The sequence below is a fragment of the Geotrypetes seraphini genome, chromosome 11 (assembly GCF_902459505.1).
Source record: "Geotrypetes seraphini chromosome 11, aGeoSer1.1, whole genome shotgun sequence".
Lineage (NCBI taxonomy): Eukaryota > Metazoa > Chordata > Amphibia > Gymnophiona > Dermophiidae > Geotrypetes > Geotrypetes seraphini.
Window position 1 is genome coordinate 68,054,236 of NC_047094.1, and position 12,825 is coordinate 68,067,060.

A 12,825-nucleotide genomic window follows, 5' to 3' on the forward strand; every position below is an offset into this window, starting at 1 on the left:
ACATTACATTAGTGATTTCTATTCCGCCTGTGCCTTGCGGTTCTAAATGGATTACAAATTGGAAGATATCTGGACATTTCCGAGAGAATTACATAACAAAGATTCAAGTATGTTACAGGATACGGTAGAGAATAACAATACATTTGGTTCTAAGCGGATTACAAATTAGAAGATATCTGGACTTTTCCGAGAGAATTGCATAACAAAGATTCAAGTAATTACAGAATACAGTGGAGAATAACAATACATTCAGGTAACAGAAGATAATTACATAACATTGAAGAAAGAAGTTTACTGGATACAGATGGTGGTTGCTTATTTAGGTATCTGAATATATATTGGAGGTATGGTTTGAGGAGTTGACTAATGTGGTATTTCCGAGGGAGTATGCATGTGCGACTAGGGTGGAGGTTAGTATGTAGGGAAGTGTTTTTTGAATAGAAATGTTTTGATTTCTTTTCGAAACACTTTAATATCTGTTGTTTTGATCATCAGTTTGGTGATAGTAGGGTCAATTTTCGCTGCCTGTGTCGCTAGAAGGTTGTCGTATAGTTTCTTACGTCGGGTATATGTTGAGCAAGAACTACCCAAAGTTCAGACTGGTTTCAGAAAAGGTCGAGAAACAAAATACATTTTTGCCACTGTTAGATGAATATTGGAGATGAACAAAGAATACCAAAAGCCCCTATACTTTTGCTTCATTGACTACAGCAAAGCTTTTGTCTGTGTGGATCACAATAAACTATGGATAACTCTAGCACAAATGGGAATACACAAACACATAACTCAGCTGATAAAGAGCCTCTACGAAAATCAAGAAGTTACAGTGAGAACAGAATATGGCAACACCGAATGGTAATCTGTATACTTTGGAGGAAGGCAGGAGAGGAGATCTCAGAGAGAGAAAGAAATAATGGTTACTGTGAATGGGCAGACTAGATGGGCCATTTGGCCTTTATCTGCTGTCATGTTTCCATGTTTCCCAATAAATCGTGGCATCGGGCAAGGATGCATCTTGTCACCTTACCTGTTCAATCTTTATGGCAATGCCATCTTCAGAAAAGCAAATTTGGAAGAAGAGAGCATTGGTTTCAAAGTTGGTGCCCAAAATATAAACAACCTCCACTATGCAGATGATATAACACTCATCACCAGCAACAAAGAAGACAGCTGTATCTACTGAGAAAAGTCAAACCTGAGAGTCATAACTGAACATAAACAAAATAAAGATCATGAACACGGAAAATGATGAAAATTTTGAGCTTGAAGGAAACTGAAATCCTTCACAAATTCTATCTCCTGGGCTCTTTCGTAAACAACGAAGCAACTAGCAGGGAAGAAATACTCCACAGAATAGCACTGGGTCACTCTTCAATGAAGGCTCGTGAAAAGTATTCAAAGGCAAGGAAATAACTCTCCAAATGAAGATCAGACTTGTCCACGCACTCAGTTTCTCAGTGGTCAATTATGGATGCAAAAGCTGGACACTATGAGGCTCATAACTGAAACTAAAATACACAGGTCGACACTGGGTCGTCCTAAAAGACAGGTCGCCCAAGTGGCAACAACTGAAACGGCTTTTTGGACGTATCCAGGGACATTTTAGGCCTCTGTATCCTGCTGTGCGCCCAAAGTTGAAAGCGGCGGTTTTGGAGGAGTGGTTAGGGGGGGGTGTGGGCCGACCTAGACTTAATCATCCTACAGGGATAATTGAAGGTTTGACAAAACTGCCTAGACGAAACTTAGATGTTGCTAGATGATGTAAGACATGTACAAGTGCCCAAAAGGTATCCAAAGTGACCAGATTACCATTGCAGAGACAAAGTAAAGAACCCCACACACTCCCATGTTTACTGACCCCGTCGCACCCCCACAAAGTTCAGAATAAAAACATACATACCTGCCTCCAGAACATCAGCACCTGGCATAGGAAAGCCTAGTAGAGTTGCACACAGGTGGTTTAATTAGTCTGGGAGGGTGGGCTAGTGAATCAGAGAGAGGAGGACCCAGGCCCATAAGCCACTCTAACCAATACATTCATGGTGGAAAATGTGAGCCCACCAAAAAAAAACAAATCCCCACTCTACTGCCATATACCTTACTCGGGTTCAGAAAATCACTTAAAACTTACCTATTCAGCAAACAAGACCCGAATTGTTCCCCCCCCGACAATAACTCCCCCCCTCCCCAACCCGGCCCCCTCATGAGGCCTTCCCCCTTTTTCCCCACTTTCCTCATCCTCTGTCTAGTTCAAATAAAGCTGATAAATAATTGAAATTCTGTTACTCTGTAATTCTAATAACAAATCTGTAATTCTGACAAATAATTGTAAATCTGCCTGTCTATGCAGACCCTAATCTAACTCGATGTAAACCGCCTTGAACTCGCATGGGTATGGCGGTATATAAGAATAAACTATTATTATTATTATTATTATATAGGTGTCACCTGTAGCTATAAGGGCTATTGGGATTGTAGACAGGTGGGTATAGTGGATTTTGGGGTGTTTGGGGGGGCTCAACATAACCAATAGGGGAGTTCTGGTGAAATGTCCTGTAAGATGCCTCACTGCTCTGTTGCCATATCTAGGTGCCCATCACAATGCTGGCCCCTCCCATGTCCCAATGGTCTTGTTCTGTGCATTTGGGACTTTGATGAAATTCTGGTCAAGAATGTGGTATAAAGATAGACATAGTGGCGGTCTGGATGATAAAATGCCTGGACATACAGATAGACAATTTTTGAAAAAAAAAACATATTTTAGACATTGTTTTTGAGAATGGACGTTTTTGCCGCTGTCAACTTTGGACGACTAGAGCCCTACATCCAAATCAGACTTAGGATGTATTTTTTTTATTATGGCCCTCTATGGAAACAAGACAGAAAGAATGACTCATTTGAGCTTTAGTGCTAGAGAAGGATTTTATGTGTGCCAGGGACTGCCAGAAGAACAAATTGATTCTGGAAGAGATCAAACCAGCTATATCACTCAAAATCCAAATGATGAAGTTACAACCATCTTATTTTGGTCATACTGTCAGAAGAGAAAGATCATTGGAGGACACGACATTATGTTTGGGAAGATTGAAGGAGCCAGACGAAGAGGGCGACCCGCAATCATATGGCTGGACATGTTGAAAACAACCATGGGGGATGACCCTGGAGGACCTTACCAGACTAGCACAAAACCGATCTCTTTTTAGATCTGCATGCAATTCATCAAGTCACTTGGACTTGAACACGAGTCAATGGCATCTAACTAGATTAACTAGATATCAAATACTTCCAAAAACAAAATTAGGTTATTTTGTTATGTGATGAATTATAGTGATCACTATCTTAGAAGTTAGGGTGGGAATTGTGGTAGTGGTGGCCTTAGATGCTGGATTTCTCTTTGATTATATTGTAGCATTGATTCTAGTTAGTGTTCCCCTTAGGGGGTTTTACATGAATTTATTTTTATTTTTGTTACTGTTTTTAGTTGATTTCTACCATGCTTGCAGTAATTTTTTTTTTTTTTTCTGCAAGATGTGATATCGCATGGAACAAACAAGTGAATAAATGTAATGAATTAGTATTTAGGCTTACCAAAGTGCAATTCAATCAAATGAGAAGAGTCCCATACAAAAGAGTGCTCCAGCGATACAAAGGGGTATGCCTACAAAAGGCAGGGCTGACTCAAAGGATAGTGGCATCCTGAGTCAACTTGATTTGGCAGTGCCCTCCTTCTACTCTCTTGTGGGTTCAGCATCTCTTTCTCCCCCACCACAGGCCTGGCATTGCTCCTTCAACTCTCTCACTCCCTCCACGGTCCTGTAAAGTTTGCATTGGTTGCAGGTGCTGGCAGTAGCAGCATCAGGATAAGCTGCATTTGGCCAGCCCCTGGGTCTTCCCTCTACCATATCTTGTCCACAGGAAATTGTTTTAGAGGAAGCAGGACATTGCAGAGGGAAGACTTAGGGCCTGTCATGTTGCTGCTGCTGTAGAGTGCAGACAGCAAACGATGTAAACTTTACAGGACTGTAGGGGAGTGAGATGAGGAAGAGTTACCATATCCACGAGGAGCGTGAAGAGAGAAGGGGAGAGACAGGACCAGTGTCAGTCTGGGTATTTTAGCCCCCTTAATTGCCAGCTTCCTCACCTGGTTCAGTGGTTAAGCTGCCCTCACTAAAAGGCACCTAGAAATGGGCTTACGCGTGTTAATGTGGGACTTTCCTATTTACTAAGCCCTTTTTTCAGCACACCCAGAAAATAGAGTATTTTAAGGGTTTTTTTTTTCCAGGTTGTGGAATACTTACCACCTCCAATTTAGAAGGTGCTAAGGGCTCCTGTATTATGTATGCCTACCAATTTGTATACACAAATGATGTGCTAGCTGAATAGCATTTCCACATCCATTCTCTCTCCAGAACAAAAATAAAGATAACACATGTTTAGCATGTTCTGTGGTAAGTGTTTTCACTTGTGCTAAGTGCATGTTATCTAAACTTTTGTATTCATGTTTTGGAGGAAGCACGTCAGGAACAGAGAATGCATATGGATATGCTATTCAGCTAGTCCTTTAGTAGACCTATCCTTAAGAGTTGCAAAAACTTCATTGTTTCAAGATCAAATCACACACAGTTGGACTCCTAGGGAGAATATTTAGGGATATATGGTAAACTACAAAGTAAGGGCATACCATATATATTCGACTATAAGTCGAGAAATATAGAGCAAATAGTCCATTTTAAAAACCCAGGGTCTACGGGTAATACGGGCAGAAGCTTAAAAAAACAAACTTTGCATTAATCCCCTGTAAACGGCGTTCTAACCCCTAAGCATCAGCAGTGTAGGTTTAAGACTTACCAGATGACTCAGACTCGCTTGATTGATGGCGCCGAGAACTGATACCGAAAGACAGCTCCCACATCAGTGTTTGGTGGCTCCGCGCGCGTTCTGATTATGGGTTAGCGTCAACGCGTCTCGGAATTGCCGTGGCGTCCTGGTGAGCGTCAGCGTCGAGGCGTGTGAAAACGCGTTGACGTCAAGAATCATTTGGAGTAGTTCCGTCTCCGTTGTTGCCGTTTTTCTCTGTGCCTTGTAGCAGAAGGATCGAGGAGTTAGGTTGTGTAGGCGCTTTGGTAGATATGGCCTCAATATTCTTCCTTTTAGCTGTGATCTTTTTTTGTGAGAGTCGTCAGAAGGCTGTGGAACAGATAGGTTGATCGATTCCTGTCTCTTAGTTAGAGATCACGAATTTTTGAAGTTTTGGAGTTCATTTTGGCCCAGTCGGGGCATGACTTAATATCAAGCCTCACTCCTAGAGTCCCAGACATCTGATGGGGGTTTGTTATGGATATCTTATTGTTACAAGATGTACAGCTGTAGGGTCCACAGCGTTTATTTATTTATTTTATATCCTTGAAATGTTATTAATTTATAAAAATAAATCATAGGACATCATAGCAAAAAAAATACATAAAAATACAATCAGATAAATAAAAAATCATTTGCAATAGAGCTGTTACTGGAATATAGTTTACACATAAGGAAAATTATATCTGCCTTACTTCATACCGAGGAGCCATTATCCTTGAAGATTATAATTTTTAGATCTTTAACTTAGAAAACATCTCTGGATCAAGCTATGTGGCTGTTGCATATTGGCTGGCAATTGCCGTAAAGGCAATTTTAACTAGAAGGACAATTCTATACTTAACATTCACTTCTGGTGGCGATCAGTTTTGCAAGTCCACAAATTCGAGTTATCCTTAGCTTATAAGCTAGGAATATCCTTCCTGCAAGGGGAGAGTATGGCACAGTGGTTAAATCTACAGCTTCAGCACCCTGAGGTTGTGGGGTCAAACCCATGCTGCTCCTTGTGATCCTGGGTAATCCCAGGTACATTAGATAGATTGTGAGCTTGCTGGGACAAATGGAAAAGTGCTTAAGTACCTGAATAAAATTTTTGTAAACTGAGCTCCCCTGTGAGAATGGTATAGAAAAATAAATAAACAACGTATTAAAAGTCAGTCTAGCTTAGATAAAATAAGGTCATGTGAAAAAAATTAGGACACCCCATAAAATATTCAGTTCTTTCTTAAGAAATGTTCACATATTAATGTCAAATCTTTTTTTATTTATCTCTGGAAAAGAAAGTTATGTAATTGCAGGTGAACAAAAAATTTCCTTGATTTACTCATGAAGCAAAAGATATCCACAAAAATGTGTATTCTAACAGGTATAAATTAGGACACCCCAAGTTTCTTTATTCTTTGATATACTGTTTATCAAAGAGGTACCTAAACAGTTTATAATAGATATAGTTAAAAAGAAAATTAAAATTAAAAAATAATTTTTCAATTGTCTATTTTGTCATGTCCTCCAACTTTGAGCAAAAGTCTGCTTATTTAATTTACATCCATGTAGTCAAGCTTAAGTCCAAATCGTCACTGGTCAGGCCACAATACCTGACAGATTCATTTGTTTTTTCATCTCAGAAACACTTGAGAAAAACCCATGCATTGTTTGTCTTTCCACCAGTTAATGGCTGTAAATATAAAAAATTTCACAAGCGACAACTCTCTTTTCAAGCTGCTATGCACGATAGTGATTTCAGGCCTTTGTGCTCCTTGTCTCACTCTCACCTTCAGGGTAGAAGGCAATTGAAGATCCATCTCTTTAACAAATTCATAGGCAATTAGATCTCTTCAGATTGTTTCTATATCCTTATTACTGTTTTTGTGAACTGCATAGAACTATTTGGTTATGCGGTCTAGAAATCAATTTATTGTATTGTATATCTAACATTGGAAGTAAAAGAAAGGGAGCATAAACAAAACTGATGCACTGGAAACGAGATGGGAAGAGAAATGAGGTAAGTTAATAAATACATCGAGATAGAAAATAAAAGGGAGAAGGGAGGGGAAGATACATTATCCTCCCACTTAAAGTGGCTCAAATCACACACAGGTGCATCACATCAGGTGCACATAATTAGAACATTGTTACTCAGCATTTTGAAGGAACTTTGACCTACTTAAACCTCAGATATTTAGTTTGGTGTGCTCATGACTGCTGTGGTGAGAATGAACACCATAGTAAGATCAAAAGAGTTGTCTGAGGTTTTCAGAAAGCAGATTGTAGCAGTTTATAAGTCTGGTAAGGGATTTAAAAAGATCTCAAAATAATTTGACATTAGCTATTCTATGGTTCGAAAAATAGTGTACAAGTTGAGGACTTTCCAAACAACTGCCAACATGCCCAGGTCTGGCTGTCCAAGCAAGTTTACCCCCTAGAGCAGATCGCAAGATGCTAAAAGAAGTCTCCAAAAACCCTACAGCAGGCTCTTGCTACTGTTGATGTGAAAATGCATGCCTCTACAATCAGAAAGAGACTGCACAAATTTAACTTGCATGGGAGGTGTGCAAGGAGGAAATCTTTGTTCTCTAAGAGAAACATCAAGGCCAGACTGAAGTTTGCCAGAGAGAAAGTAGACAAACACCGGATTTCTGGAATAGTGTTCTATGGTCAGATGAGTCTAAAATTGAATTATTTGGACACTAGAAAAGAGGACGTGTGGTGTACACCAAATACAGCATTTCAGGAAAAGAACTTCATACCAACTGTGAAGCACGGAGGTGGAAGTGTCATGGTTTGGGGCTGCTTTGCTGCAGCAGGACCTGGCCAGCTCACCATTATAGAATCCACCATGAATTCTACCGTGTAACAGAGGATGCTTGAGGAACATGTGAAACCATCTGTACGAAAATTAAAAGCTGAAGCAGAACTGGATCCTGCAACATGACAATGACCCAAACATACCAGTAAATCCACTAAGGACTGGCTGAAAACTAAGACATGGAGTGGCCGAGTCAAAGTCCTGATTTTAATCCCTTTGAGATGCTATGGGGTGATTTGAAACAGGCTGTACATGCAAGAAACCCCTCAAACATCTCACAGCTGAAAGAATTCTGCATTGAGGAGTGGGCCAAACTTTCCTCAGACCGAAGTCAGAGACTGGTAGATGGCTACAAGAAGCGTAACTAGCTATTAGGGTGTGTCCTAATTTATTCCTCAATTAGAATACAAATTTTTGTGTTTATCTTTTGTTTCATGAGTAAATCAAGGAAAATTTTTGTTGTTTACCAGTAATAACATCACTTTCTTTTCCAGAGATAAATAAAAAAAAGATTTGACATCGATATGTAAACATTTCTTAAGAAAGAACTGAGTATTTCATGGGGTGTCCTAATTTTTTCACATGACTATGTCAGATGATGTTTTTTTTTAATGGGTATAACTTATAGGCAGACTGGATGGACCATTCAGGTCTTTTCTGCTGTCATTTACTATGTTACTATGTATGTATGATGGTCATTACCTGCATCCAGAAATCATGAGTAGGCTGACATTTGTATATGAGATGCAATAATGTATCTTGTTAGTTTTTGCAAGACCAGCATAAATTATTGGGCATCATACCCGCAACCAACATTCATTGAGGTATCCATATAGCCCAAATGCATGGGCATAGCCAGGATCCAAACCAGAGGGGTGCAAACAATCTTAGATTGAGAGTTACACTGGATTTGGACTTGAGCTTGAATACATGGGTGTAAGTTAAGTAAGCAGACTTTTGTTCAAAGTTGGAGGACATGATAAAATAGGCAATTGAAAAAATGTTTTTATTTTAGTCTGCAACCTACACTAAAACAATTTTTCTTCTATCTGCGCTAAACCTTTCCAGAACTTCCTTTTCTATTTCTCAAACCAGCTTTCAATGCACACTCAACATACACAACCCATTCAAGCGATCCTCTGTCCTTATATCCATCGATTCATTTAGAACTCCCAAAAACAAGTACAGTAGAATCTCAGTTATCTAGCACCTATGGGGATTGGTGGATGCCGGATAACTGTTTTTCTGGTTGTTTGAGAGTGCATTAGAAACCTTGTCTAATACAGATATCAATTTCACCCCCCCCCATCCCACCTTGAAGCACAAACCCCCTCACTTACTCCATTCCTTATCCAAAATGGCAGCAGGAGGCAGTGCTCAAAACAGGCTGTTTGCAGCCAGCCATGGCAGGGCCTTTCCTCTTACTTGTCAGAAATAACTTGTCAGAAGAAAGGCCCTGCCAGGGCTGGCCGCAAACAGCCTGTTTTGAGTGCTGCCTCCTGCTGACCGGCTGCTACTTCAGGGAAGAGAGGGAGCAAGGGGGTTCGCAGCTCAGGACCGCTGCCTGCCTCTGCTGCTTTAGAGCTTGAGGAAGGGGGGCTTTGCGGCTCAGGAATGCTGCTGCACTGGTGCTTTGGGGTGGGAGGGAAGGGGGTTCGCGTTTCAGCTGCTTCAAGGCTTGGGTGCTTGAGGGAGGGGGGATTTGCAGTGGAGGACTGCTGGTGCATCAGGAGATAAGGTTTGCGGCTCATGATTGCCACCATTTCTTGTGCTTCAGGGCTTGAGGTATGTGTGTGTGTGTGGGGGGGTGTTGTGTAACAGGACCGCTGGTGCTTCGGGGATCTTTTTTTCCCCAATGATTTTTTTGCCGGTTGGGTGAGAGTGTCAGTTAACCAAGTACTGATTAACTGAGATTCTACTGTAATTACACTAAACTGCTGTAAGTCACTTCACAAATGGGCTTAGCGGATGCTAATGTGGGACTTTACTAGCCCTTTTCTAGCACACCCAGCATGTGATCTTTGGGATTTTCAATCTGAGAGCAAGAAGCACCACATCAAATGTGGCCCTAGGGGCTGTGGAGCAACTGACTGCTGAACATCCAAGGTTTGTGCATTCAGGTGGTAGAGCAGTTTATAGGGCCTTTCTGGATGTGAACTGCTATTGTATTTCAGCCTGTGCATTCTAGATATGAATGGTGTCTAGGACTCTGTGAAGGAGTAGGAAATGGAACTTGATTCTTGCCAAGAAGGGTGGGGATAAAAATTTTGAAATGTACAATGAATCTGCTTAGGAAGTATGAGGGATGAGTGTGTCTAGTTTGTAGGGGAGGGGCACTGACCAAGGTAGAGTGAGAGGGAACCCAATGGGGGAAAGAACTAGTAGGGGGCAAGTCAGGTTGTCAGGAGGAAGTAGAGAGCAGAGAAGTACAGAATGGGGGGTTAGAGTAGGTACAGGGAGTGATATTACGAGAAGCATCTTACCCCAAAACAAAAATCAAACTGCATTGAAGTGAGGGAAAAAGAATAAGAAGATGAAAGGAGGAAAAAGACATTAAGGCAGGGAGGGACTTAGAAAGAGGAAGAGATGGTCTAAGAGAAAAGAAAGTGTATGATGTGCACAGGTTTGTTAGGGAAGAGGGACTATTGAGGACTGGCTGGGACAGGAAGAATATGGGTTGAATAGCTGGACCAGGGTGGACTGGGTGGCACAGTAGGAGTCTGGTATAGATGGTCTGGGAGTAGGATGGTTCAAGTAGGGTTACCAGATTTTACTAATGTACAATCCGAACCCATGGCCCTACCAACCAGCCCTGCTCAATTCCATCCAGCCCCACCCTGTTCTGCCCAAGTCATGCCCCATTCTGGCTCAGCCTCACACTCCCAGTCCCGCCCCCCTCAACTTGTTCTTATGCTCAGAGCCACATCGGGAGGGCATCTGCGCATGCGCAGGTGTGTCACGATATTGCAAAATGGCAAGTATCAGCTTGCCCCTTAAAACTCTATAGTATATTGCAATTGTACTGTATTTGAACCGAATGTTACATATGATATACTTTTCTCTTAAGCTGTTTGATGTTCTTGTATATCTTCAGCTGTTAAATCAATAAACTTACCTTTGGGGGAAAAAAAAAAAAAATTAAAGTCCACGCTATCTGACAAGGTATAGCAGTAGCCAATGACAGCACAATGTAGCTGTCTGAGTTCAAGTGGCACAAAGCCAGAAGGCAACTGCTGTTCCAGAGGTAATACTAATATGGTTTTGGGCATTGGGTAAAAGTGATGAAGGGAACAGACAGAATAGTGAGGAGTGATAAGCTTGATGAAGGAATGATGGTGTGTGTGTATGCATATACTTTACACTTCCGACCAAATGCTCTTGTACTTCAGACCGAATGTTAACTTGTATCTCTTTCCCTGATTATTTGAATCTTCCGTTGTAAACCAAACGCTATTTAACTTGTAACTTGAACATTATTTAACTTGTATCTCTATCCCTGACTATATGTACCTTTCGTTGTAAACCGCTTTGAACTTATAATATAGCGGTATATAAGAAATCAATTATTATTATTATTATAAGGACCCAGCAGTACCATTTGAGCTGCTTTCTTGCCTGTTGAGCTCACATTAGCCACCCAAATTCTACATTGTGTGGTGCCACAAAATCCCAAGAGCAGGTGGATGAGCACTAGCTGTGGAGGAGGGATAAGGAGCAGTGAAGATGTGCTGGCTTTAAGGAATGTTGCAGTGGAAGGAGCTGTAAGGAACAGAGAAGCATCAACTATGGTAAGATGGGAGAATGCTGGCTGCGGGGGGAACTGTAGGCAATGGAAGAGGAGCACTGGCTGTGGAAAGAGAACTAAAGAACAGTAGAAAAATGCTGCCTTTGGGGAGGGAGCTATAGAGAAAAGTTGATGTGTGTTGACTGTATAGTATGTGTTTATGTGAGTGGAGGAATGCTAGTGCTAAGGAGGAAACTGTACGGAATGGAAGAGAAGCGCTAGTTGTGGGGGACAGTAGTTCCCGAACCTGATTCTGAAGGCACCCCCAGCCAATCAGGCTTTCAGCATATCTACAATGAATGTTCATGAGAGATTTGCATACAGTGGAGGCAGTGCATGCATAAATCTCTCATAAGAACATAAGAATTGCCACTGCTGGGTCAGACCAGTGGTCCATCGTGCCCAGCAGTCCACTCCTGCAGCAGCCCATAGGTCAAAGACCAGTGCCCTGACTGAGTCTACCCTTACCTGTGTACTTTCCAATTCAGCAGGAACTTGTCTAACTTTGTCTTGAATCCCTGGAGGGCGTTTTCCCTATAACAGCCTCCGGAAGAGCGTTCCAATTATCCACCACTCTCTGCCCTCTCATTCTCCCTACCTTGGAGAGAGAGGGTGAACAACCTGTCTTTATCTGCTAAGTCTATTCCCTTCATTATCTTGAAGGTTTCAATCATGTCCCCTCTCAGTCTCCTCTTTTCAAGGGAGAAGAGGCCCAGTTTCTCTAATCTCTCACTGTACGGCAGCTCTTCCAGCCCCTTAACCATTTTAGTCGCTCTTCTCTGGACTCTTTCGAGTAGTACCATGTCCTTCTTTAAGTACGGCGACCAGTGCTGGACACAGTATTCCAGTTGTGGGGGGAATTGTTAGGGAATGGTGGAGAAGTGCAGGCTATGGGAAGAGAGCTGTGGAGAAAGAAAGAGGAGCACAGGCTGTGGGAGGACTGTAGGATGTAGAAGAGGAGCACTGGCTGTAGGGGGGAAGTTGTAGAGATGGTGGAGTTGTTCTGGCTTTATGGAGGGAACTGCAGGGAATGGAAGAGGAGCGCTGACTTTGAGGGGAGCTGGGAGAATGGTGGAGGATTGCTGGGGTAAGAGTATTTTAGCTCAATACCACCTCATAATTCAACTAATTTAAAAAAATGGATGTACTCAGATTGTTTACTTCTTATTTTAGTATTTATTGTAACACAAGTGCATTTATTTTATTTTACAGTTTAAAAAATCCTCATCCATTGCAGCTTTGGAGAATATGAACGGGAGGCCATGTGAGTTCCTTTAAATCAGATGGCACAGAAGTGAATGTATTGGTTACTGACTGAACTTGTGTCTGGGCCTCTTCTGCATGCATGTTGTAAACATACAATATGCAATTTACACAA

At 41.6% G+C, this 12,825-nt stretch overlaps 1 protein-coding gene across 3 annotated transcripts in view; it reads right to left on the reverse strand.

Moving 5' to 3' along the window:
* The window catches only part of MEGF8 (multiple EGF like domains 8), a 201,476-nt gene extending 196,505 nt beyond the window's left edge, over positions 1-4,971 (reverse strand). For 2 of the 3 annotated variants that reach the window (XM_033914129.1, XM_033914128.1), the window contains exon 1: positions 4,849-4,971. The gene's annotated coding sequence lies outside the window, so the exon portion shown is untranslated. The remainder of the gene's footprint in view (positions 1-4,848) is intronic. The other variant, XM_033914131.1, reaches the window with a different exon arrangement.
* Between the last annotated feature and the right edge of the window lie 7,854 nt (positions 4,972-12,825).